Source organism: Terrapene carolina, unplaced genomic scaffold (assembly GCF_002925995.2).
Source record: "Terrapene carolina triunguis isolate 2854851 unplaced genomic scaffold, T_m_triunguis-2.0 Scaffold233, whole genome shotgun sequence".
In the NCBI taxonomy this organism is placed as follows: domain Eukaryota; kingdom Metazoa; phylum Chordata; order Testudines; family Emydidae; genus Terrapene; species Terrapene triunguis.
This window is the reverse complement of record NW_020664584.1, coordinates 13,738,651-13,763,967: the sequence shown is the minus strand read 5'-3', so window position 1 is coordinate 13,763,967 and position 25,317 is coordinate 13,738,651. Positions and strand designations below refer to the sequence as shown.

General features: G+C 42.3%; 1 pseudogene; it reads left to right on the top strand.

Annotated features, from left to right (window-relative positions):
- Nucleotides 1-469: 469 nt before the first annotated feature.
- LOC112117369 lies at nt 470-24,975 on the top strand (annotated as a pseudogene).
- Nucleotides 24,976-25,317: the final 342 nt, after the last annotated feature.

Sequence of the window (25,317 nt, the reverse complement as noted above, 5' to 3'; positions counted from 1 at the left end):
GAGCACTCAGCCTGGATGTGGAAAACCCAGTATCCAGCACACCGGTTGCACTTTCTCTCTAATTCTTTAGCCAGAGTGGAACAGCTTGCAGAGAAGAGTCTGAGGAGCCCCACATCAGCCTGTCTCAGAGTCCCAGTTGAGTATTTGTGAATACCAGTGGGGCCTGATTCTGGGTTTTAGACATCTAAAGGGGCAGTTAGATGCTTAAGTCCTTTTGTATATACAGCCCATTTTGTCTATTTAAAATATACAAATTCCATTCAGCATCTCTCTCTCTCTCTCTCTCTCTCTCTCTCTCTCAATTTAAATGATGTAAAACACATATTTTACAGGCTGGAATAGGACTCTTTTTACTTTCATACTGCTGATCAGATTATCTCCACATGCTGTTTAAATTTACTTTGGTTCTAAATGTTAAATTCATTTATTTTTTCCCCCTCATTTCCCAGGTCACAGTTTTCCTGAATATATGTCAATGGAAAATCAAACCACAGTGACCAAATTTATTCTCCTCGGACTTTCCAGTGACCCACAGATACAGATTTTCCTCTTCCTGGTGTTTTTAGTTATTTACCTAATCACCCTGGTTGGGAACATAGTGATCATGGTGCTGATAAGAGCTGATTTTCACCTTCACACCCCCATGTATTTCTTCCTTTTCCACTTATCCTTTGTTGATATCTGCTATTCCTCCGTCACAGTGCCTAATATGCTGATGAACTTTCTTGCAGAGCACAAAACAATTTCAGTCAATGGCTGCATTGCCCAGATGTTCTTCTTTTTTCTCTTAGCTGGTACAGAAGTTTTCATTCTCTCAGCCATGGCTTATGACCGCTATGCTGCCATCTGCTACCCATTGCATTATGTGGATGCAATCAACAAAGAGATCTGGGTTCAGCTCGTGAGTGGTGCATGGATCACGGGCTTCTTTTATGCCTTAATTAACACAGTTTTTGCCCTCGAGTTGCACTTCTGTGGACCCAATCAAATCAGCCATTTTTGCTGTGAGCTCCCTCCTCTGTTACAACTCTCCTGTACTGACATTCTCACCAATCAAATGGTGCTTCTTACTTCTGTTGTGATACTGGGATCAAGCTCCTTCCTCTTCACCCTCATCTCCTACATTCACGTCATCTCCACCATCTTGAGGATACACTCCGCGGAGGGCAGGCGGAAAGCCTTCTCCACCTGCAGCTCCCACCTTATTGTGGTTGGTTTGTTGTATCTGACCGCTTTTTTCCAGTACACAAAACCCAGCTCAGTCTCCTCTGTGCTTCTGGATGAAATGTTCTCCATCCAGTACAGCATCTTGACCCCCCTGTTAAACCCCATAATCTACAGCCTGAAAAACAAGGAGGTGAAAACAGCTCTAAGGAATATATTAGGGAAATTCAGGTTTCTCAACTAGTGTTGATGTTCTTATCTTTTTTTAAAAAAAAAATCAGAGACCATAGATTTCTGGGTAACAGGTGTTTGGGACATTCTCAGCTAAGGTATCTGACAGACATTTTGGGCCAAATCTTCCACTAGTCTAAATCAGTGTAGATCCAGTAAAGTAAATTGGCCAGATCCCCAGCATGTGTAAAATAGCATAACTACATTGGAACCAATGGGTGCTGGAGTTAGACTCACAAAGGGTCTGCAACAGGAGAATTTGAGAGAGATATCCCATATTCCAGTGGTCAGGGCACACATATGAGATTTGTTCAAATATTTTTCCTCATCATACACTTGAAGAGGGGGGTCTGCCACATACTAATTAACTACCCTAAGCAATGGGATTAAAGTTATGTGGAAGGTCCATGCTAGTGATGATAATATAGTATTCAGGCCTGTATATTTGCCTTAGATAGAATTTTGGGCTTTGTTTGCTCGTTTGACTTTTGATACTTTATATTCTTGCTAACATGGGAGAACAAAGACACTGTGTATTGGATCTGCTCACAACCAGGTGGGGTTTATAGCACAGTGAGAAAAGATAAGGAAGAAAGTTAAAATGTTGCTGGGTATGGTGGGGAGTGTAATATACAAGCATACACTTAAAGACTGCCTGACTCCTCCCTCAAGCCAAGGTCAAACAACCAGTTAGGAGGGACAAGGGGGGGGATGGGAGAGAGACATAAGAAACACTAAAAGCTAAAGAAAAGCCTGGCCAGTACACAACCTCCCTTCCTCTCCCTCCCATGGGGTACAAAGAGGTGGAATCAAAGCCCCAAGACTCAAGACCCTCCAAAATGGAACATGACTATGCTGCTGCCAAGGGCATGCAGTACGTGTATAATTATGTCTGCTGAGAAAGAGAAGGGAGGAACAGGGGAAAAGCGCTACTGGTGTGGAGAGCTATGGATAAGTTTGCTTGATTAACCCCAATAAACATCACATTGCCTGCACTTCTGGTCTTCTGCTTTCTGTCTGTGTGGCAAGAACCAAGGGAAGGTGAAGGAGAAGCCCTAATATCTTGTTGACATGACTCGGATGCATCATGCTGGACAGGTGAGTAACAGCCAGATAAGTCCCCCTCAATAACAGTCCACAAAGCTGCTTGATGGTGATACGATGGGCTCTGGTAACCTGAGGTAACAGCCTTTTAAAATAAATTGATACAGAGGAATCAGGGCCCATACCAGTTAAGGGGGGTCAACCTGAGATGAGATTGTAAAGGAGATGGGGGATGTTATTGGGGATCCCAAGGGAAAGGAATATTGGAAAAGAGGAACAGTATTACAAGGTCTGTGCCCAGGCATGGTGTACTGGGTAAAAAGGGAAGCTGATCTCCTCCAACATATTAAGGCTTTGGAGTGGACCAACAGATTTTAATGGAAAAAAATCCATACTAGCAGTAGAGGTAGTGAATCTAATGACACGCGATGCTGTATGGACAGAAGAGTCCTGTGAGGCAATTTGGTGGGAGAGGCATGAACGGCTGGGGAGTGGAGCAGATTTATACGATGAGCTCTATCAATGTAAGTGTGGGACTAATGGTCTTGGGGGTCTCAAACCTCAGTTTTTGGAGCAGTTGGATGTGTGGAGGTAAATACATCAGAGGAAGGAGCCAATCCATGTTATTATCCTGAGAGGACAGATCCCAGATGGTCATAGCCCTCTGCCCCATGCCTTCCCCGAAGGGAACAGCAGGAATCGTGTATGGTAGCAAAGTTAATAGACAATCTTAAGAGCCAGGAACTGCAACTCAATCCCAGGGAAGGGAATACAAAGGAATTTCACAGTGAAAAACGGTGAGGGAGTGGGTTAACATCTAGAATTAATGCATTAACATATGGGGTTGCCCAGAAACAGTTAACTGCAGCAGGCAATGGCACTCCTGCAATTCATTTGGCATGCAAACAAAAGCAACACTGGGAGAACAAATTCAAGGTTTGCAAGTGCAGTTAACAAACACCCACTTTTCCCCCAGAGCCAGGATAAAAACTAGGGGTAAGGGTTCCCAATTATTTTAACTCGGGGAGCCCTACTCTTAGCTCAGAGCTAATAATATCCTTTTTTGAAATTATTTGTCTTTCTTCCTTTTTTTCCAGTTTGCTAAATTTGCTGCTGTTAGCCTGTACTTTAAAATTACTTCACAGGCTTAACTGGTTGCTTTCCACCCACCCGCCCCCCTCTCACACTTGTTTTTCTGAAGTTTTCAGGGAGGTTACTTTGGATACTTATGTGAAAAGTATTTTTGACAAAGCATGACAGAGGTCCTCTGTATACCACTGAAATTTTAAAGCAAAAGACCCATGGGCAACCATGGAAATAATATTAATACTGCCTTTTCCAACAATTCCATGGTAAAGAAAGCACAGACTAAGGTAGCTGTGTTGCAGGGACTGTACTTGGTGGCTAAGTCCTTACAGGCAAAATGCACCACTTTAAAGAAATGAATGCAGAAGTGAGTGATTTAAAGAAAGAGTGTGAAGAGATAAAACTAGCTGTTGCAGAAATTAATATTACAGAGTTTGGAGGGAAGTAAATAGTTGAGAGTTGTAGAAATGTTAAAGAGTAACAGTTGTGGTGTTATAAGAATAGAATTCTTGCTTTGATAATAAAACCCAGTCATGTAAATATAAATATATGTGCAACTCGGTACAGTCACACTGGGTGGAATCCTGTTAGTTAAACAAATTATACAAGGGGGTCAGGTACTGGCCACTACCACAACTATGTTTTTGTCCCCAGGAGCCTTTGTTACCCAGGGTTTTCAGACCCCCAACACTGGTAACTTAACTATTTCACTCCAGGCAGTGTCAGGAATAAATCAATAGGAACAGAGCAATTCTGCCTATCAAGGATTAAATGCAAATAAGCATGTTCTTGTCTAACACTGCAGTTTATTAGATTTACGCATGCACAAACATAAGCAATAGGTTTAGAACATCCCAGATATTTCACTAACATCTGGAATGGTACTGAGTAGTTAACAGCAGGTTTGTAGTGGCCAGTTGCTCACCCACTGGGGAGAAAAGGTGTAAGGAAAAAGTCTTTCAACATGGCTTTAGAGGACTGCTCCAAAGTACACTCTATTATCTAAACTTTTTATAGCTAACTTCTACAAAACACATAGGTCATGATGACCCCTACTGGATCATCATTTTTCTAACTTTCAATAAATTTTTAATATCAGAGGCATCTAGATTCAAGGCTTTCCAATCACCAAGCTTTTCAGTCTCACTTGTTTGCTTGTCTGTCCCCTCCTCCCATTCTGATTAGCAGAAATGGCCAGCTAGATATGACCTTGTTTCTGAAAGTCTGCTTTCAATTAACCCTTAACTATGTGGTATTCTATTTTATTAAATCATGATGGCTGAATGCACATAATATGGTTGCAATTGACTTGATCGCGGTCTGAGTATACACACCCTTCAAATCCAGGACAACATCTTTACATCTAATCTAAAGGAGAATGGGCCCTTTCCCCAAAGGAATGGTCTGTAAATAATCAATTGTAAAGGGATGCTGCAGGTAGCATGCAGAGAGACAATCTGATTTAAATTATTTAACTATTGGATGATTTAATCAGAATCGCTAAAAGAAATAGGTGTTTACCATTGGAACTTGACTTGACTGCCTCCAATTGTATGCTATGGAAATGTAGTCTGGGTATAGTTGTAATAAAAATGAATGTTGGGAAAAGGGAATTTTTGTATGTGTGTATGTATTTTTTGTGTAATTATGTAAGGTTTTAAGGACCTAAACCAACACTCATGTTTTGTAAAACCCTGTTTTGTAGGTTTAAGATAAAAACAAAATAAAATCAGTTTTTTAAAAATAACAATGCCACTAAAACTCCATTTGAATTTCTCATTCAAAGTTGCAATACTTACAGTCCCTTTTGCCAGACACATGCAGCTAGTTTGGCTTTGGTATTTAGTATTTAACCCTTTGGGTACTTCCATGTTTTTATAAAGTTTAATATCTTTTAAAATAAGGACCAGAGAATGTGGCCATGGCTGGGGCAGACAGAACCAGGAGTATAAAGTGAGATTCTGGATTCTTTTTGTTGGGGGGTGGGGGGAAATCAATAGCAGCTAAGAACTGCAGGAGAAGAACAAAAAGTTAAAAGCTAGTGTAACTCTGATACAAAAGAAGCAATGTCAGAAACAGTGAGCCTTAAGGTGGCTCTGAGTAATCAGACTGTCAAAATGTTAAACCTTGGAATAAATGTAATGTTAGTAAGTAACCATGCAACAATGTATAATATGTGTGGTTTGGGGGGGGGAATTAAGCATGCTAAAAATGGTAATTGAAAACAAATTTCATGTTCAAAAGTCTCATGGTAATGCTGCCTCTCAGCTATTACCTGTAAATAAACCTATATCTTGGCACAGAAGAGAAACCATTACAAACCTGGTCTGCTGTAGAAGAAGGGAAACTGAATTACACCACCTCATGAATTTCATAAATGAACAGTAGGATAATCCACCCTTCCTCTTAAGGGTAGAAGCCATTAAAGCCTGGTCTGCTGATAGAACAAAAAACCAAGAAACTGTGAAAACAATAAGGAGTCTGGTGGCACCTTAAAGACTAACAGATTTATTTGGGCATAAGCTTTCGTGGGTAAAAACCTCACTTCTTCAGATGCAAGAAACTGTGGAGACAATTATCCTGTTTTTCCTGCAATCAGCAAGGAAGTTTGTAAAAGGAAGGGTTATTTTAAGCAATAATCTACTGCCCCCTAAAGGAGGTAGAAAAATGTGCTTTTTGTCTTTCAGAACTTTAGAAAATCTGACGCCAGCTGAAGAGGAACCGAGAATACCATGGATCACAGCAGGCAGTGGCCTGGCAAGAGGAACAAGGAGCAGCAAAGGTCAGAGCATGATGTGACCTGCCCAAAGAGCATTATCCACGCAAGATGGGAGATCAAGTGATGTACCGGATTTCAGAGCAATACCATCCATACTCAGCTCTTCACTGGAGGGGCCCTACATAGCCCTTGACCAATTAGGGCCCAGCCTGCTGCTATTGGGAACAGAGGATGAAGAGCAGGGATGGGTTCATTGCACACAAATAAAAGGGACAAAATGGAGGTTAAGAAGGATGACGTATAAATTCTATTGCATGTATCTTACAGGTGAACCCACAAAGGAAAACAAGCACCCCCTGGCCTGGAATGTAACAATTGTTGCTGCTAATCACAATTGTTGCTATTGTAAGCCCTACCCAGAGCCCACAATGTGAGGTGGCAAAAGGAGGAAACACGTGGACTGCTACACCCTCAAGTTATGGTAATGAAGCAAATGAGGACTTTAAGGATCTACCCATAAAAGATGCTACCACCAATCCTCCCATGGGAATTTGGCAGCGTCGGTATGTGGTGTACAGATCAGATGGTGGGAGGGGGGGTCCCCAACCCGGTGAAGAATATCAAATTTATCAGGACATATTGTGTGGTATTCCCTAGACTATGCCATGATCAATGACAATAGTAAACATAGTCATCCAGACATGTGATTTGTCATGGAGGGCCCCAAAAATATAACCCTCTGGTCTCCCTGAGTGTTTGAACCACCTTTGAGTTATGGGGTCTCATAATTAGGGTGTGATGTTACCATGTCTAATCACAATGGAATCTCCATAGAGGAAAATTCCAGGGTGTGAAGTTGTTATGTACACATCACTCTGGACATAAAATCTCCCCTGGGACATTGGGTATATGACAATTTAACCGTTTTGAAGAATGTAACCCTACATGTAATATGGATGCCAAATTGGAAGAATCTGGGTTTAAACTGGCCACAGCCTGGAGCCGGAAATACTCCCCAACGGGTGAACGTGTGGGAGCAGGTGCACCCAGCGCTTTTCAATGTGTCCTTTCAGTCTAATACATGGGTGGTACATCCAAAAGAATGGTGGGTGGTCCGAATACACCCCAATTGCAACACATATATAGAAGGGTTAAAGCAACAATTTAATTGGTGGGTGAGGGGACATACAAGGAATCATCATTGGAGAAGGGATTTGTGGGCAGCAGAATAACTTGTAACTCTGAGTCACTCATTTATCCAGTTGGGCTATCTGAAAAGACCTTGGCTAGGTAATCAGCCAGAGACAATAGGTCTCTGCCCAAAGTGCAGCTTCTAAAGTAGCTTTAAAATTTGCATTTCCTTAACCCACCAAAATGTCCCAGGACATCCACTTCACATGTAATATCCCCAAAATTCCTTTCACGTTCCTAATTTCTTCTGAAAATTCTGAGACTGAATTAATAATGACTTCTTCCTAAATAAGCTCCACATAATCTTGCAATAGTAAATAAATGTGCATTTTAATACAATCAACTCAGAAGATGTTAATTCAATAATGTTTAATTTAACTCAAAAAGGTTTGTCCAGGGTGTTACAGGACAGTGTGATATCTGTCACAATTATGATCTTGTATTTAAGGGTATGTCTACACTACAAAATTAGGTTGATTTTATAGAAGTCATTTTTTTAGAATTCGATTTTATACAGTCTATTGCTTATGTCCACACTAAGCGCATTAAGTCGGCGGAGTGCGTCCTCACTAACATGGCTAGCATTGACTTACAGAGCAGTGCACTGTGGGTAGCTATCCCACAGTTCCCGCAGTCTCTGCTGCCCATTTGAATACTGGGTTAAGCTCCCAATGCCTGATGGGGCAAAAACTTTCTCGTGGGTGGTTTTGGGTACATGTCGTCAGGCTTCCCTCCCTCCCTCTTTCTGTGAAATCAACGGCAGACAATCATTTCACGCCTTTTTTCTGGGGTCCCGTCTGCCAGACCCGCTCAGCCTGCTGCCAGTCTAGGGCTCTGTCCACCGGCTCCTGCCAGCCAGGGTCCTGCTCAGCCCCGCTCAGCTGGCAGACCTCGGTGAGGTCGATCAGGGGTGCCTGGACAGACATGGTTATCCTCCTCTTAGAGCACCGAATGGGAGTGACTCCAGGTCATTCTCTTCTTTAATTTTTGTCTAATGGAGATTCAGTCCTGCCTGGAATATCATGCAAGCTGGAGGCTTCTGCCTCAGGCTGCTCTCCCAGCCGGCAGCACCGCGCAGTCGCACCTACCCCAGCCTGCCCCTTGCTTCCATGGCTCATGAAGCCTGGACAGTAGTAAGGAGCACTTCAACTTGTGGAATGACAAATCCAGAACGAAAGATTGCACTCTATGGGCCACGTTAAGATTATTTCAGAGTCCTAGATAGCATTTAGTCCCTATAAAAGGCTTCATGAAAATTTTCCCCAGCCCCTAACAAAAATGTTAGTTTATCAGAGCAGCTGAAAGCGTAAGGAACCTGGGACTATAACAGAGAGAGCTTCCATATTATTTAACTCATAATTGATATAATTCAAAGTGAAAATTCACAGCGCGGTCTGTTCTAAGACTAAAAATGCAAGAGGGGAGTCAGAAAAAGAACACTGACCTGTTTCCGCTCGGTTTCAAACCAGGGATATTTCGCGTGTTAGGTGAACATGATAACCACTACACTACAGGGCTTCTCTTTTTTTGCCACCGACTTTGCTGAATGCACAGGAATGTTTTCTCTAGCTACAGAAGCTACCTAATGCAATGTCTATATCTATGGCCTTCCTGCTCACAAAGCAGTCATGCCCCCGACCAAGGCTGACACAGCGCGGAGTGCATGTGACACAGCGACCTGTCTCGGGCAGGATCGCTAGCGAGGCATGATACTTTTGCCGTTAAGCAAACACAGCAATTCTTTCCTGGCCTCTGCCACTGAATGCCTCCATGCATTATGCTGTGCCCTATCAGTGCAGAAGGACTGCATGAGCTCGGAAAACATGTCATCGCGAGTGCATTTTTTTCACCTTCTAATCTGCAATAACCTCGGGGACGGAGATGATAGGGGGAGCGTAGAAACATTCTGGGGGGACTGCATGGTCACCTGTGCTGCTGAGTGCTGCTGAGTTCACCACGCTGGCCAAAAAGGAAATGAAATTCAAAAGTTCCTGGGGCTTTTCCTGTGTACCTGGCTAGTGCATCTGAGTTCAAAGTGCTGTCCAGAGCGGTCACAATGGAGCACTCTGGGATAGCTCCTGGAGGCCAATACCATCAAATTGCGTCCACACTACCCCAAATTCGACCCGACAATGTCGATTTCAGCGCTAATCCCCTCGTCAGGGAGGAGTACAGAAATCGATTTTAAGAGCTCTTTAAGTCGACAAAAATGGCTTCGTCGTGTGGACGGGTGCAGGATTAAATTGATCTAACGTTGCTAAATTCAACCTAAACTCATAGTGTAGACCAGGGCATAGTATCTGAATCCCTTGCTGCACTAACTCAACTCAAGGGCTTTTGGGATCCTTCTTATCCATTCCAGTCTGCCTTAAAGACAGTTCCTTAGAAACTCCAGAGCAAATCAAATCCATTACTATGAAATCCATCCATCTAGTTCTGGTTCTCCCAATTCTTCTCTTACCCTCCAATTCTAACTTTAACACTCTGTTCCCTATATATTCTTCTGGTGTTCTTTTCACATGGCCAAACCATCTAACCTGGATTCCCTCCGCTTTTTAATAACTAGTACCACCTTCTCGCTTCACCTATATCATTTATTTTGAACATGGTCCATTCTTGTAACTCCAACCATCCATCTTAATATATTCATGTCCACTGTGTTCAAGATCTGCTCTTGTCTCTTCCTCAGTGCCCAACATTTGCAGCCCTGACAAAGTGCAGACCTAATTACAGTCTTATAGTTCTTACATTTAAATTTGATAGGCTTACTGAAAACTTAAAAGTTCATTTAAATATTAATATATTGCCCAGTCCTGCTCAAGGCTTACCCCAGAGAACAGATTGAACCCATGATTAATCATATTGAAGTTAAGCATGACTATGGAGCACTAGCATGAGAGTGAATCTACTTGAAGGACTGGGATTATACACAAATGTGATTGGGCTCAATCCTGCAGATTGTGTTCTGTGAGCTTTGGCTGGAGTCTGCATGGAGACAGACTGTGGGGATATGTCCATTTAGTCAAAATACTCAAGTTAATGCAATATCACATATATAGAGAAGAAGAGATGCAGAAAAAGACATAATAGATGAATGAAAAAGCCCATTCAGCTGAGACCTTCTCTCTTCCTTTCTATAGGATTTTGATAATGTGAGGGTGATGGTTTGTTGAACCACTAATGGAAAGATGTTCTATGCATGTGCTGATGGCACAAAGAAGACACATAATTGGACTATGGAACTCATTGCCACAGGGAGACACTGAGACCCAAAATGCACCAAGGTTCAGGAAGGGATTGCATAAGAAGATTATCCAGAGCTATTATAATTATTTAGAATACTATTTTTGGAAGGGATATTAAACATCATGCTTCTGGGCTTAAGACGTTCTCTAAAAAAAAATCCAGACTCTATTATGGGTGCAGAGTATCCCACATCTGTGTACTGCCAGGTTCCTGAGCCTTCCTCTGAACAGCTGGGTCTAGTCATTGTCAGAAACAGGATACTAGACTGGATGACCGGTCTGACTCAATACGGCAATTCCCATGTTCCCATAACACAGACAATGTCAGTAGAAGAAGTGAGCAGTGTTCTTCAGCAGCTTCCTTCACTCAAATATCTCAAGGGATTTCATGTGCATCAATGTAGGTTCTAATTTAGAAGGATTATATGGGCCCAAAGAGTCATCATAAACCAGTCACTGTGCAACATTAAACAGTATTAAATACAGTTCAGCGTTTGGTATGCAGAGAGCTCATCCTGCTTAATACCATAGTAAACACACCATGAAATATCCTATCTAGCTGGAGAGCTTTAAGAAGGGGGCTGGGGGGTAAAACTCTGCAGATAAACGTTTGAACTCTGGGGCTGCACTGACCACGGACAGAGACTTTTGGGTTGTTGGACTTTTGGGTGATTTTTGGGTTGCTGGACTCAAGAAACTTTTGGGGTATTGGACTTTTGGGACTTTGGGTGATTTTTTGGGTTGCTGGACTTAAGACCCTGGGGGGGAAAGGACACTGCCAAACTTACTTGGGGGTGAGTCTTTTCCTCATGGTTTGTGTTATGAATCCTGTTTGTGGTGTTTCCCCAACATAATGCCACGTTGTTTCCCTCCTTTATTAAAAGGATTTTGCTACACTCAGACTCTGTGCTTGCGAGAGGGGAAGTATTGCCTCTTAGAGGCACCCGGGGGGGTGGTATGTAATTGTCCCAGGTGACGGGGTGGGGGCTTCAGACGGTTTTGCATTGTGTTATTGAAATGGAACCCCTAGATACTGAACCCGGCCCTTGTTGCTGTCAACTCAGACAGGCAGAAGGGTTACATTTTGGGGGGCTCGTCCGGGATGGAAGATGTGCGACAACATCTTCAGGAGCTGGCTGCGAATGGCATCATTACAGAGTCCCGCAGCCCATATGCCTCACCCATTGTGGTGGTCCGTAAAAAGAATGGGAAAATCCAGATGTGTATTGACTACCGCACCCTAAACAGCCGCACTGTGATTGACCAGTACACTATGCCCTAAGTCCAAGATGCCTTAGACTGCTTGCTGGGAAGCCAGTGGTTCTCTGTGTTGGATCTTCGGAGTGGATACTACCAGATCTCTCTGGGAGAAGAAGATAAGGAGAAGACAGCCTTCATCTGCCCATTAGGGTTTTATCAGTTCGAACGCATGCCCCAAGGGATTTCTGGAGCACCTGCCACATTTCAACATCTTATGGAGAAAGTTGTGGGAGACATGAATTTACTGCAAGTGTTAGTTTATTTGGATGACCTGATTGTGTTTGGAAGAACCTTGGAGGAGCATGAAGAAAGACTTCTTAAAGTGCTTGATAGGTTGGAGGATTATGGTTTGAAGCTTTCAATTGACAAATGCCAGTTCTGCAGAACCTCAGTGAAGTATGTGGGTCACATTGTATCCCAAGAGGGTGTGAGTACTGATCCCGATAAAATAGAAACACTCACTACATGGCCATGTCCAAGTAAACTGCAGAGAACTCAAGACCTTTCTTGGGTTTAGTGGCTACTACCACAGATTTGTGAAAAACTATGCTACGATTATAAAACTTCTGAATGATCTTACCAGGGGATACCAGTCCAGCAAGAACAAATCTAAGACCAAGAATAAGGGGAGGTCCCCAAAGCCTCCTGTGCAGAGACACTATGGCCACTTCGAACCATGTGGGCCACGGTTGGATGAGAGATGCGAAAGGGCTTTTCGAGAAATCATTACTTGCCTAAGTCATGCTCTGGTCCTAGTCTTTGCTGACCCAAGCAAGTCATTTATCCTGCATACTGATGCCAGTTTGGAGGGTCTGGGAGCAGTCCTGTACCAGGAATTGAAAGGCAAATGTAAACCTGTAGCCTTTGCCAGCCGAGGACTGTCTGATAGTGAAACTCGCTATCCCACCCACAAGCTAGAGTTCTTGGCCTTGAAATGGACCATCACTGAGAAATTTCAAGACTACTTGTATGGTGCTCAGTTCCAGGTGTGGACAGACAACAACCCACTGACTTATGTGTTAACAAGAGCTAAGCTGGATGCTACAGGGCAAAGATGGGTGCCCGCTTTGGCTAGCTATGACTTCAGCATTCAATACCAATCAGGGAGAACAATGTAGATGTAGATGCATTGTCCTGGCATCCACAGGCACCAGAAGTTGCTGTGATACCCACGGATGGAGTGAGAGCTATTTGCAGTGTGAGTCACCGAGAGCCAGAGGCCCATGAGACCCTTCATGGATGTGTTGCAGAAGCTCTGGGCCTGCCCCCTGAAAGCGTGCCTTCTGCCTCAGTGAACTATATTGCATTGGACCAATCTCCCTTGCCCATGCTCAATGCGGCCAACTTGCAAAAAGCCCAGCTGCAAGATATTGACATTCATGGTACACTACTTGCCAAAAGGTAGGGGCGAAGCCCAGCTGCGGTTGTCCAATCTAACCTGGAGGGTAAACTACTATTGAGAGAATGGACCAAACTAAAATTGATTCAGGGAGTGCTACACCGAACGGCCACCAACCCCTTACAAAAGCAACGAGCACAACTAGTGCTGCCAAAAGAGTACAGAGCCCTGGCCGTGAGGGCCTTGCATGATGACTTTGGACATTTAGGGATGGAGAGGACCCTGGAACTTATTTTTAGTAGGTTCTATTGGCCCTGGATGGCTGAAGATGTTTGCAGGAAATGTGAGACCTGCGCTCGATGTGTTCAAAGGAAAACTCTGCCCACGAGGGCTGCATATCTCAAGAACATCACCAGCAACAAACCTTTGGAACTGGTATGCATTGATTTCTTGTCTTTAGAAGTAGACAAGAGGAATGTTGGGAACTTTCTAGTAGTGACTGACCATTTTACGCGATATGCACAGGCATATCCCACACGTGATCAGAGGGCCACCACTGTCACTCGAGTACTGTGGGAAAAATATTTCTCAGTTTATGGATTCCCAGCCTGGATACCCTTGAATCGGGAATCGGGGCGGGACTTTAAGAGTCACCTTCTGAAGCAGGTGCTGAGGATAGCGGGAATTAAAAAGTCTAGGACAATGCCTTATCACCTGCAAGGTGATCCTCAGCCAGAGAGGTTCAACCGAACCCTATTACATATGTTGGGGACTTTGCGACCAGACCAGAAGGCAATCTAGAGCCAACATGTCACATTTCTGGTGCATGCCTACAACGCCACAAAGAACGATGCTACGGGAGTCACCCCATATCTCTTGATGTTTGAGCAAGAACCAAGATTACCCATAGACTTATGCTTTGGTGTATCAGAGGATAGAGATAACTATGAAACTCATCAGCAATATGTATCCCGACTAAGAGAAAAGCTGCGGGATGCTTATCACTTAGCTACATCTATGGCTCGGAAGAACCTCAACAAACATTGATATGATGCTAGGGTACGTTTGCAGGAACTCCAGCCGGGGGACAGAGTCCTGCTGTGAAATTTGGGTATTGCTAAATTAGGTATTACCTAAATCACTTGGGCTCTTTGAGAGTCAAAGCCACAGTGCTCTCATTTTTATGAACCATACACTGTTGCTTTAAGAGCTGACCCAGCACAGTGTTACTGGTAGCTTGTCACAGAGAGTGAACTCCAGGGATCTTGTCCCAGGGGAACAAGACAGCATTTAAACAGCTCTCCAGAAATCAGCTCTTAGTCTTGGAGTCAGCTAAGAAAAGGGTCTTTGCTCCATTCCCACTGATAAGCCTGCACACATTGAAGGGTCTCACTGTTCCTGGTAAAGAGTATTGAACGTCCTTAGATGCTGTATCCCAGAGGCAGATAGATAAATTAGACAGACAAATCAATAAGTAAGTAGATAGACTAAGAAAACAAAAAGAGAAAATCACAGGTCGGGAGCTCTCATCATAGTTATGATCCACTTTTAAGAGGCAGGTGAGTTGATTCATATTTTTATTCATTTTAACCTTTTATTATCCTTTTGATTCCAAAGGACCAGATTCTGCCCCCCATTATCTAGGAGTCTGTCTCTGTGCAGAGTTGCATTGACTACTTAAACTGCACAACTCTTTCTCTCTCTTTCTCAAGGCATCCCTGAGAAAACTGGGTTCAATTAGTGTGTAATAGAAGTAGTTTCTGGTTTTGGAATAAGTGTTAGTGTGTGTGTGTGTGTATGTTAGGGGTAGGGCATTCTCTGCCTTTGTTATCATTTTGGTTCCAATACAAGGTCCAGCTCTTTGCTCAGGCATTTGTCTGATAAAGTGATAATGTATAAAAGTTTTAGGTTCTGTCTGGAAGACTACAGGATTAAACATAGATTTGACTTTGGACAGAACATTAGCTTATTTCCCATTTCCACTCAAAATCAATGTCTAAGTAGCTGCTAACTTCCTTGAGGGCAGGAGAGATTCTCTTATATATGAACAGCCTGAAATTCAGATGTGCAGGACCCTGAGTCCAAAGTCCCATTGGATTGAATTTTCAAAGGCATGTACTGTAGCATTTTTCAGGAACGTAACCACGTTAAGCGAGGCGTTACTGTAACAGATTTAGGAACAAATCTCCCAATAACTTTCAATTCAACCCCTTTGTTTCAAATCATGTCACCGTACCTAGACAGTATTTGCTGGGCACATTCATCTGTTATGTTCAGTATTACACAAGGGGGATTTTTAAAAACAAATAGCTTTCACGATATACAAGATCATTAAGTATAAAAAGGGGAAAGCTACTATCCAAAATTTATCCCCATGAGTCACCAATAAATCCTGCCCAGCACCTGCTGTGTAGGTTTGGGTAATCAGGAGTTTTCTTAACCCCTCTGCAGAATTCCTGCATATTAGATGCTGAAATGCACTCATTTTCCTTTGACTTTCCCTAACATTCTCACAGTGCCTGAGAGTGAGAGTTCTGTTTGCTGGAAGTCACTGACCATGATGTCTTGCACTCCTAATGTGTTCTTCAGCTGCTCAGTGATACCCTTAGGGATCACTTTAAGTATTCCAATAATTGCTGGGATACTCTTTGTTCTAGTTTTCAATAATCATTCTACTTTGTGGAAGTGTTCTTCATACTTTAGTATCTTTTCTTCTTGATTCTTATTATGATGGTGTCTGCTGGTATGGAGATATCAGTTAACATGCTTGGCCTGTTTTTCTGCACCACTCAGTCTGTGAGAATTCCCAGATCCCAAAAATCTTAGCCTCTTTGTTCTCTAGAGCACCTTCGATTTGGTGGTGGTAATAATGCACAGTTTGTTTAAATCCATACTTCAACAGAGATTCTAATTCAGGAACTTGGTGGCCTCCTGTGTCTGTGCATATAGTCTCTCTCAGTGAGGCTCAACTGTCTTTCTTTTCTGAATGCGTTCTGCAATTCAGGGAGCAGTTTTTGTTGGTCAGTCTTACTTCTATATGATTAAGCCTTAAGGACTTCTCTTGTGCACTCATATTGAGCATCTCTTTCTCTCTGCTCAGATATCCTTCTAGAAGTCATGAGACTGTTAATGTTCTCTCACTAATAGGTTTGATCTCTCACCACCACTGTGCGTGCATTTCTTTCTGTTGAAAATTGTGGTGTCTTTCTGTGGGAATTTCTTTCTACTTTTTTCACTGTTTGGGGGGCTGGAATAGACTCTCAGTCATTGATTGTTATCTCCACCAGATGATTTTTTACTCTGTCTGACTTTTCATATATTTTGATGTTGTATTCTTCATTATCACTTTCTCCTTCCACAGATAGATTTTTTCCACCATCACATGCCCTCTCCATCTCTTGCTTCATAATCAATACCCTGCATTACCAGCAGCTGTCTTGTTGGATGCCAAATTTTTACTTTTCCCCGTGATTCCACTTGGTCACCCCAGCAAAGTACCGTACTACAGACACCACCCTCATATTAGTGGCTTGGATCAAATTCTTACCCTTGAATTTTGTCCTTAGAATAGTTGCTATTGATCTAATGTTCTTCAATAACTTATTCTTTGACTTTGTTATGTTGTAGCTCTGACAGTTCCCTGATTCCAAGGTATTTGTAAGGATCATGCTGAGAGATATCTTGATAGTTCCTTCATTAACTTGTATGCCATCTGATTGTACCAGTCTGCCCATCTAATACAGATGCCAACACTGTCAAGGGTGCTTCCCCACTCTGAACTTTAGGGTACAAATGTGGGGGCCTGCATGAAACTTCTAAGCTTAACTACCAGCTTAGATCTGGTCCGCTGCCACCACTCCCAAAGTGCTAATTCCCTTCCGTGGGTAGCCTTGGGAGACTCTTCACCAATTCCCTGGTGAATACAGATCCAAACCCCTTGGATCTTAAAACAAGGAGAAATTAACCATCCCCCCTCCTTTCTCCCACCAACTCCTGGTGGATCAAGATCCAACCCCCTTGGATCTAAAAACAAGGAAAAATCAATCAGGTTCTTAAAAAGAAGACTTTTAATTAAAGAAAAAGGTAAAAATCATCTCTGTAAAATCAGGATGGGAAATAACTTTACAGGGTAATCAAACTTAAAGAGCCCAGAGGACCCCCCTCTAGCCTTAAGTTCAAAGTTACAGCAAACAGAGGTAAACACCCTAGTAAAAGGTACATTTACAAGTTGAGAAAACAAAGATAAAACTAACACGCCTTGCCTGGCTGTTTACTTACACGTTTGAAATATGAGAGACTTGTTCAGAAAGATTTGGAGAGCATGGATTGATGTCTGGTCCCTCTTAGTCCCAAGAGCGAACTCCCCCAAAACAAAGAGCACAAACAAAAGCCTTCCCCCCCCCCAAGATTTGAAAGTATCTTGTCCCCTTATTGGTCCTTTGGGTCAGGTGTCCGCCAGGTTACCTGAGCTTCTTAACCCTTTATAGGTAAAAGGATTTTGGAGTCTCTGGCCAGGAGGAATTTTATAGTATTGTACACAGGAGGGCTGTTACCCTTCCCTTTATAGTCTGGACAAACACACAGTTAACCAAGCCACTCCAGAGCTTTATATCTTCACCAAACTTTGTTACACATGTCATCCATCTCTGTATCTCCTTTTGGGACAGTTCATATAGTTTTAGTCCATCCATGTCTAACAAATGGTTAACTGGTTGTTGTTCTTTGCTGATATGATTACCACAATTTATCTCACAGAGCTTCCATGTCTACGGCAGCATAGATACCACAAACAGCACTGGCACTAATTAATAAGAACATAAGAACGGCCATACTGGGTCAGACCAAAGGTCCATCCAGCTCAGTATCCTGTCTTCTGACAGTGGCCAATGCCAGATGTCCCAGTGGGAATGAACAGAATAGGTAATCATCAAGTGATCCATGCCTTGTCGCCCATTCCTAGCTTCTGGCAAACAGAGGCTAGGGACACCATCCCTGCTCATCCTGGCTAATAGCCATTGATGGACCTATCCTCCATGAACTTATCTAGTTCTTCTTTGAACCCTGTTATAGTCTTGGCCTCACAACATCCTCTGGCAAGGAGTTCTACAGACTGTGTGTTGTGTGAAAAAAAATACTTCCTTTTGTTTGCTTTAAATCTGCTGCCTATTAATTTCATTTGGTGACCCCCTAGTTCCTGTGTTAGGAGAAGGAGTAAATAACACTTCCTTATTTACTTTCTCCACACCAGTCATGATTTTATAGATGTCTCTTTTCCAAGCTGAAAAGTCCCCGTCTTATTAATCTCTCCTCATACAGAAGCCGTTCCATACCCCTAATCATTTTTGTTGCCCTTTTCTGAACCTTTTCCAATGTTTTGTGAGATGGGGTGACCACATATGTATGCAGTATTCAAGATGTGGGAAGACAATGGAATTATATAGAGGCAAAATGATATTTTCTGTCTTATTATCTGTCCCTTTCTTAATGATTCCCAACTTTCTAGTCTCTTTTTTGACTGCTGCTGCACATTGAGTGAATGTTTTCAGAGAACTATCCACAATGACTCCAAGATCTCTTTCTTGAGTGGTAGCAGCTAATTTAGACCCCAGCATTTTATGTGTATAGTTGGGATTATGTTTTCCAATGTGCATTACTTTGCATTTATCAACACTGAATTTCATCTGCCATTTTGTTGCCCAGTCACCCAGTTTTGAGAAATCCTTTTGTAGCTCTTCATGGTATGCCTGGGACTTAACTACCTTGAGTAGTTTTGTATCATCTGCACATTTTGCCACCTCACTGTTTACCCCTATTCCAGACACCACTATTTACCTCTCTCCAGTCTGAAAACTGACCATTTATTGCTATTCTTTGTTTCCTATCTTTTAACCAGTTACGAATCCATGAGAGCCAGTTACCAATCTTCCCTCTTATCCCATGACAGCTTACTTTGTTTAAGAGCCTTTGGTGAGGGACCTCGTCAAAGGCTTTCTGAAAATTGAAATACACTATATCCACTGGATCCCCTTGGTCCACATGCTTGTTGACCCCCTCAAAGAATTCTAATAGATTGGTGAGGCATGATTTCCCGTTACAAAAACCATGTTGACTCTTCCCCAACAAATTATGTTCATCTATGTGTCTGACAATTTTGTTCTCTACTATAGTTTCAACCAGTTTGCCTAGTACTGAAGTGAGACTTACCAGCCTGTAATTGCCAGGGTCACCTCTGGAGTCATTTTGAACAATTGGCATGTCATTAATTATCCTCCAGTCATTTGGTACAGCAGCTGATTTAAATGATAGGTTACAGACTACAGTTAGTAGTTCTGCAATTTCACATTTGAGTTCCTTCAGAACTCTTGGGTGAATACCATCTGGTCCTGGTGACTTATTACTGTTTAGTTTATCAATTTGTTCCAAAACCTCCTCTAATGACACCTCAATCTGGGACAGTTCCTCAGATTTCTCACCTAAAATGAATGGCTCAGGTTTGGGAACCTCCCTCACATCCTCAACCATGAAGACCGATTAAAAGAATTCATTTAGTTTATCCGCAATGGCCTTATCATCCTTGAATGCTCCTTTAGCATCTCGATCATCCAGTGGCCCCACTGGTTGTTTAGCAGGCTTCCCGCTTCTGAGGTACTTAACCTTTTTTTTTGCTATTAATTTTTGATTCTTTGGCTAGCTGTTCTTCAAATTCTTTTTTTGGCCTTCCTAATTATAATTTTACGCTTCATTTGCCAGAGTTTATGCTCCTTTCTATTTTCTTCACTAGGATTTAACTTCCACTTTTTAAAGGATGCCTTTTTGCATTTCACTGTTTCTCTTACTTTGTTGTTTAGCCATGGTGGCACTTTTTTGGTTCTCTTACTATGTTTTTTTTTTAATTTGGGGTGTACATTTAAGTTGAGCCTCTCCTATGGTGTCTTTTAAAAGTTTCTATGCAGATTTCAGGGATTTTACTTTTGGTGCTGTACCTTTTAATTTATGTTTAACTAACCTCCTCATTTTTGTGTAGTTACCCTTTCTGAAATTAAATGCTACAGTGTTGGGCTGCTGTGGTGTTTTTCCTGCCACAGGGATATTAAATTTAATTATATTATGGTCACTATTCTCAAGTGGTCCAGCTATGTTCACCTCTTGGACCTGATTCTGAGCTCCACGTAGGACTAAATCAAGAATTGCCTCTCCTCTTGTGGGTTCCTGGACTTACTGCACCAAGAAGCAGTCATTTAAGGTGTCAAGAAACTATCTCTGCATCCCTTACTGAGGTGACATGTACCCAGTCAATATGGTGATACTTGAAATCTCTCATTATTATTGATTTTTATTTTTATTTTTATAGCCTCTCTAATCTCCCTGAGCATTTCACAGTCACTAATACCATCCTGGTCAGGTGGTCGGTAATATATCCCTACTGCTATATTCTTATTACTCGAGCATGGAATTACTATCCATAGAGATTCTGTGGTACAGTTTGGTTCATTTAAGATTTTTACTTTATTTGATTCTATGCTTTCTTTCACATATACTGCCACTCTCCCACCAGCACCACCTGTTCTGTCCTTCCAATATATTTTGTACCCTGGTATTACTGCGTCCCATTGATTTTCATCATTCCACCAAGTTTCTGTGATGCCTATTATATCAATATCCTCATTTAATATGAGACACTCTAGTTCACCCATCTTATTATTTAGACTTCTAGCACTGGTATATAAGCACTTTAAAAACTTGTCACTTTTTAGCTGTCTCCCAGTACATGATGTAATTGAATGGGACTTTTTTTCATTTGACTGTTTATCATCAGATCCTACCTGTATTTTATCATCTTCCATCCTCTCCTCCTTACTAGGACACAGAAAATCTCCATTAATAGATCCTCCCCTAGGGGTTGTCTCCGTTTGAACCACGTACTCCTCCTCACCTGTTGGCTTTCCCCCAGCCCTTAGTTTAAAAATTGCTCTATGGCCTTTTTAATTTTAAGTGCCAGAAATCTGGTTCCATTTTGGTTTAGGTGGAGCCCATCCTTCCTGTATAGGCTCCCCCTTTCCCCAAAATTTCCCCAGTTCCTAGTAAATCTAAACCCCTCCTCCCTACACCATCGTCTCATCCACACATTGAGACCCTGCAGTTCTACTTGTCTAACTGGCCCTGCATGTGGAACTGGAAGCATTTCAGAGAATTCTACCATGGAGGTCCTGGACTTCAATCTCTTACCTAGCAGCCTAAATTTGGCCTCCAGGACCTCTCTCCTATCCTTCCCTATGTCATTGGTACCTACATGTACCACAACCACCGGCTCCTCCCCAGCATTACACATAAGTCTATCTAGATGTCTTGAGAGATGTGCAACCTTTGCACCAAGCAGGCAAGTCAGTACGCGGTTCTCCCCATCATTGCAAACCCAGCTATCTATGTTTCTAATGACTGAATCGCCCATTACTAATACCTGTCTCTTCCTAATAACTGGGATTCCCTCCCCCTGAGAGGTATCCTCAGTGTGAAAGGATAACACAACATCATCTGGAAGGAGGGTCCCAACTATGGGATTATTTCCTTCTGCTCCAGTTGGATGTTCTTCTTCCCTGAGACTTCAAAGATACCCTTCAAAGATTACTTTTTTAATTTGGATCTCATCAATAAGAGTCCCTTTCTGCTAGAATTGAGTGTTCCAGTTTAACATAAATTGCTGTAGAAAGAAAATGATCTTTGAATGAACTTTAGGCATTTTCAGTGTCTCTGTGATCCATGATTGTGGAACGCTGTTGTATGCTCTCTGGTAGCCTACCCACTCAATCGCTAATTCTTTTATTTCTTTGTTTTGTATCTTCTGTGATCCTCCTGTTCAGCTTGAGGTGTTCCCTTGTATCTTTCAGGTTTACTGTACTGCCTTTTTGCTCAGGAGCAAATTGTGAGCTGGCACTCTCCACCCACATCTTCTTTGCCAGAATTGTTGATAGAAATTTCTATATAGTTGAAAAACACATGGTTAGTCTATAATTCATGGGATCACTGCAGCCTTCTTCTTCTTCTTTTTTTTGTTTTTTTGTTTGTTTTTGTTTTTGTTTTTTTGTTTGAGAAGAGTTGCTCCTGTCACTATCCATCTCACGAACCCAGCCTTCAAACATCTGTTAAACTGTTCAAATAAGGCATGTGCTGTAGTGGGTGCCTTGTTGGCCTAGGAATGTGAACCTTGCTTAGGGTCTGAAAGAGCCTGGGTTTCAATGCTAGACAAGATCTTGGGGGGGTTTTTCTGTTGTAGCTTGAATTTGGAGGGCTAGTTCTTTTAGAGATCCTCCTTTAGCTCAGGATGTGGAGGTGCAGATTCTGAGTGCTGTACACCGAGGGTTCAAGCCCAGCTGGTGACCTAAAGAGATAGAGATATTGCTGGGGGAAGACACACATTTAAGTGCAGGGTGATTGGAAAGCAAACAAGCTTCCTTAGAAAAGTAAGGCATTACAGCCAGAGTTCATGCATCCCATGGGCCTTCCACTTTTCAGTTCTCTCAATTACAGCATCTCAGCTACTTTTTCTTTGATTTTTCTGTGTATTCCTCTATTGTACTTTTAAAAAAAAATTCCTCGCACATTTTTAATCTAGTTTGCTCTCGGATTATGTTGTAAGCTCTTCTCAAGCCCTCTTTATGGCATTAATAATATTTATCAATTTGTCTGTATCCTCTGTATTTGGTTGGGTTGTCAACCTATACCAGGCTGGGTCCCAAACCAGTATTTCAAAGTCTCAAGGGGTTGATGATGATGATGATGAATCCATGAAGATACTATAGATACTTAATACTCAAAAAAATTACCATAGGTAACAGACAAAGATGTACTTCTTATAGAATTGGCCAGATCCCCAGTGAGTGTGAATCAGCCATAGCTCCATTGGAGTAAAGCAGCCAGATCCCCAGCTTGAGTAAAAAAGCTGTATATCTATATATGTTAGAGGTATAGGCCTGGTCTACACTACGACTTTAATTCGGATTTAGCTGCGTTAATCCGAATTAATCCTTAACCCGTCCACACAACGGAGCCAGTTAATCCGAATTAAAGGGCACTTAAAATCGATTTCTGTACTCCACCTCGACGAGCGGAGTAGCGCCAAAATCGATTTTGTTAATTCGAATTAGGGTTAGTGTGGCCGCACACCACCGAATTAATGTGGTTAAATTAATGGGGTAGTGTGGCCGCACACCACCGAATTAATGTGGTTAAAAACCGAATTAATGTGCTTAGTGTGGCCGCGCACAATCGAATTTATACAACCTGTTTCCCAAATTCGAATTATCTAAATTCGGATTAATCCCGTAGTGTAGACATACCCATAGATTAAAAAGTCATTAGGCCATAGAGAAACAGGAAAAGAGTGGATAACTTTATAGCCCAGTGTTTGAGGCCCTCACCGCAAATCTAGGAGACCCAGTATCCAGTTCCCTTTCTCCAATAGCTCCTTACTTTTGGACCTGATTGAGGATTTGGGTACTTAAAGTAGAGGTAAGTGCCTAAATCATTGTCAATCTAAAACACACAAATTCCAACCAGCTTCTTGCTATCTCTTTCTATAAATTTTGTCAATTTAAAAAAATAATGATTTACATACTGGAATAGGGCTCGTTTTACATTCATCCTATTGATCAGATTATCTGCACAAGCCATTTCAATTCATTTTTATTACATCTGTTAATTTCATGGCTTTTCTTAATTTATTTATTTATGTTCTTACAGGTCACAGTTTTCTTGAATAAATATCAATGGAAAATCAAACCACAGTGACTGAATTTATTCTCCTGGGACTTTCCAGTGACCAACAGATGCAGATTTTCCTCTTCCTGGTGTTTTTAGTTATTTACCTGGTTACTCTGGTTGGGAACATACTGATCATGGTGGTGATAAGAGCTGATTCTCACCTTCACACCCCCATGTACTTCTTCCTCTTCCATTTATCCTTTACTGATATCTGCTATTCCTCAGTCACAGTGCCTAAAATGCTGATGAACTTCCTAGCAGAGCACAGAACTATTTCTGTCAATGGCTGCCTTGCCCAGATGTTCTTCATCATCCTCTCAGGTTCTGCAGAACTTTTCATTCTCTCAGCTATGGCATATGACCGCTATGCTGCCATCTGTGACCCATTGCATTACATGGAGATAATGAGGAAAGGGATCTGTGTTCAGCTGGTGAGTGGTGCATGGACCATCGGATTCTTCTATGCCCTGCTTAACACCATTTTTGCCCTCAGGTTGCATTTCTGTGGGCCCAATCAAATCCGCCATTTCAACTGTGAGCTCCCTCGTCTATTACAACTGTCCTGCACTGAGACCCTCACCAATCAAGTGGTGCTTCTCACTTCCGCTGTGATATTTGGATCAAGCTCCTTCCTCTTCACCCTGATCTCCTACGTTCATGTTATTGCCACCATCCTGAGAATACCCTCTGCGGAGGGCAGGCGAAAAACCTTCTCCACTTGCAGCTCCCACCTGATTGTGGTTGGCTTATTGTACGTGACAGGTTTTTTCCAGTACACAAAACCCAGCTCAGTCTCCTCTGTGCTTCTGGATGAAATGGTCTCCGTCCAGTACAGCATCTTGACCCCTATGTTAAACCCCATCATCTACAGCCTGAAAAACAAGGAGGTGAAAACAGCTGTAGGGAAAATATTGGGGAAATTCTGGTTTCCCAAGTAGCAATGTTCTTTTTTTTTTGTAATCAGAGAGCATAGATTTGTTGGTAACTAGTGTTCGGGACATTCTCAGCTCAAGTAGCTGACCGACACTATGGGACAAATCCTCGACTGGTATAAATTAGTGTGGATCCATTGAAGTTAATTGGACTTATCATAGCTTCTTTGGAACCAATGGGTGGGCGGGGGTGGAGGGGTGCTAGATACACAGGGACTTGAACAGGAGAAATTGAGAGAGATATCCCTTATTCCAGTGGTCGGGACACGCACAGGGGAGGTGACAGATCCCTGTTTAAATCATTTCTGCTCATCAGACACATGAAGTGGAGGTCTTCCCCATCCCAGG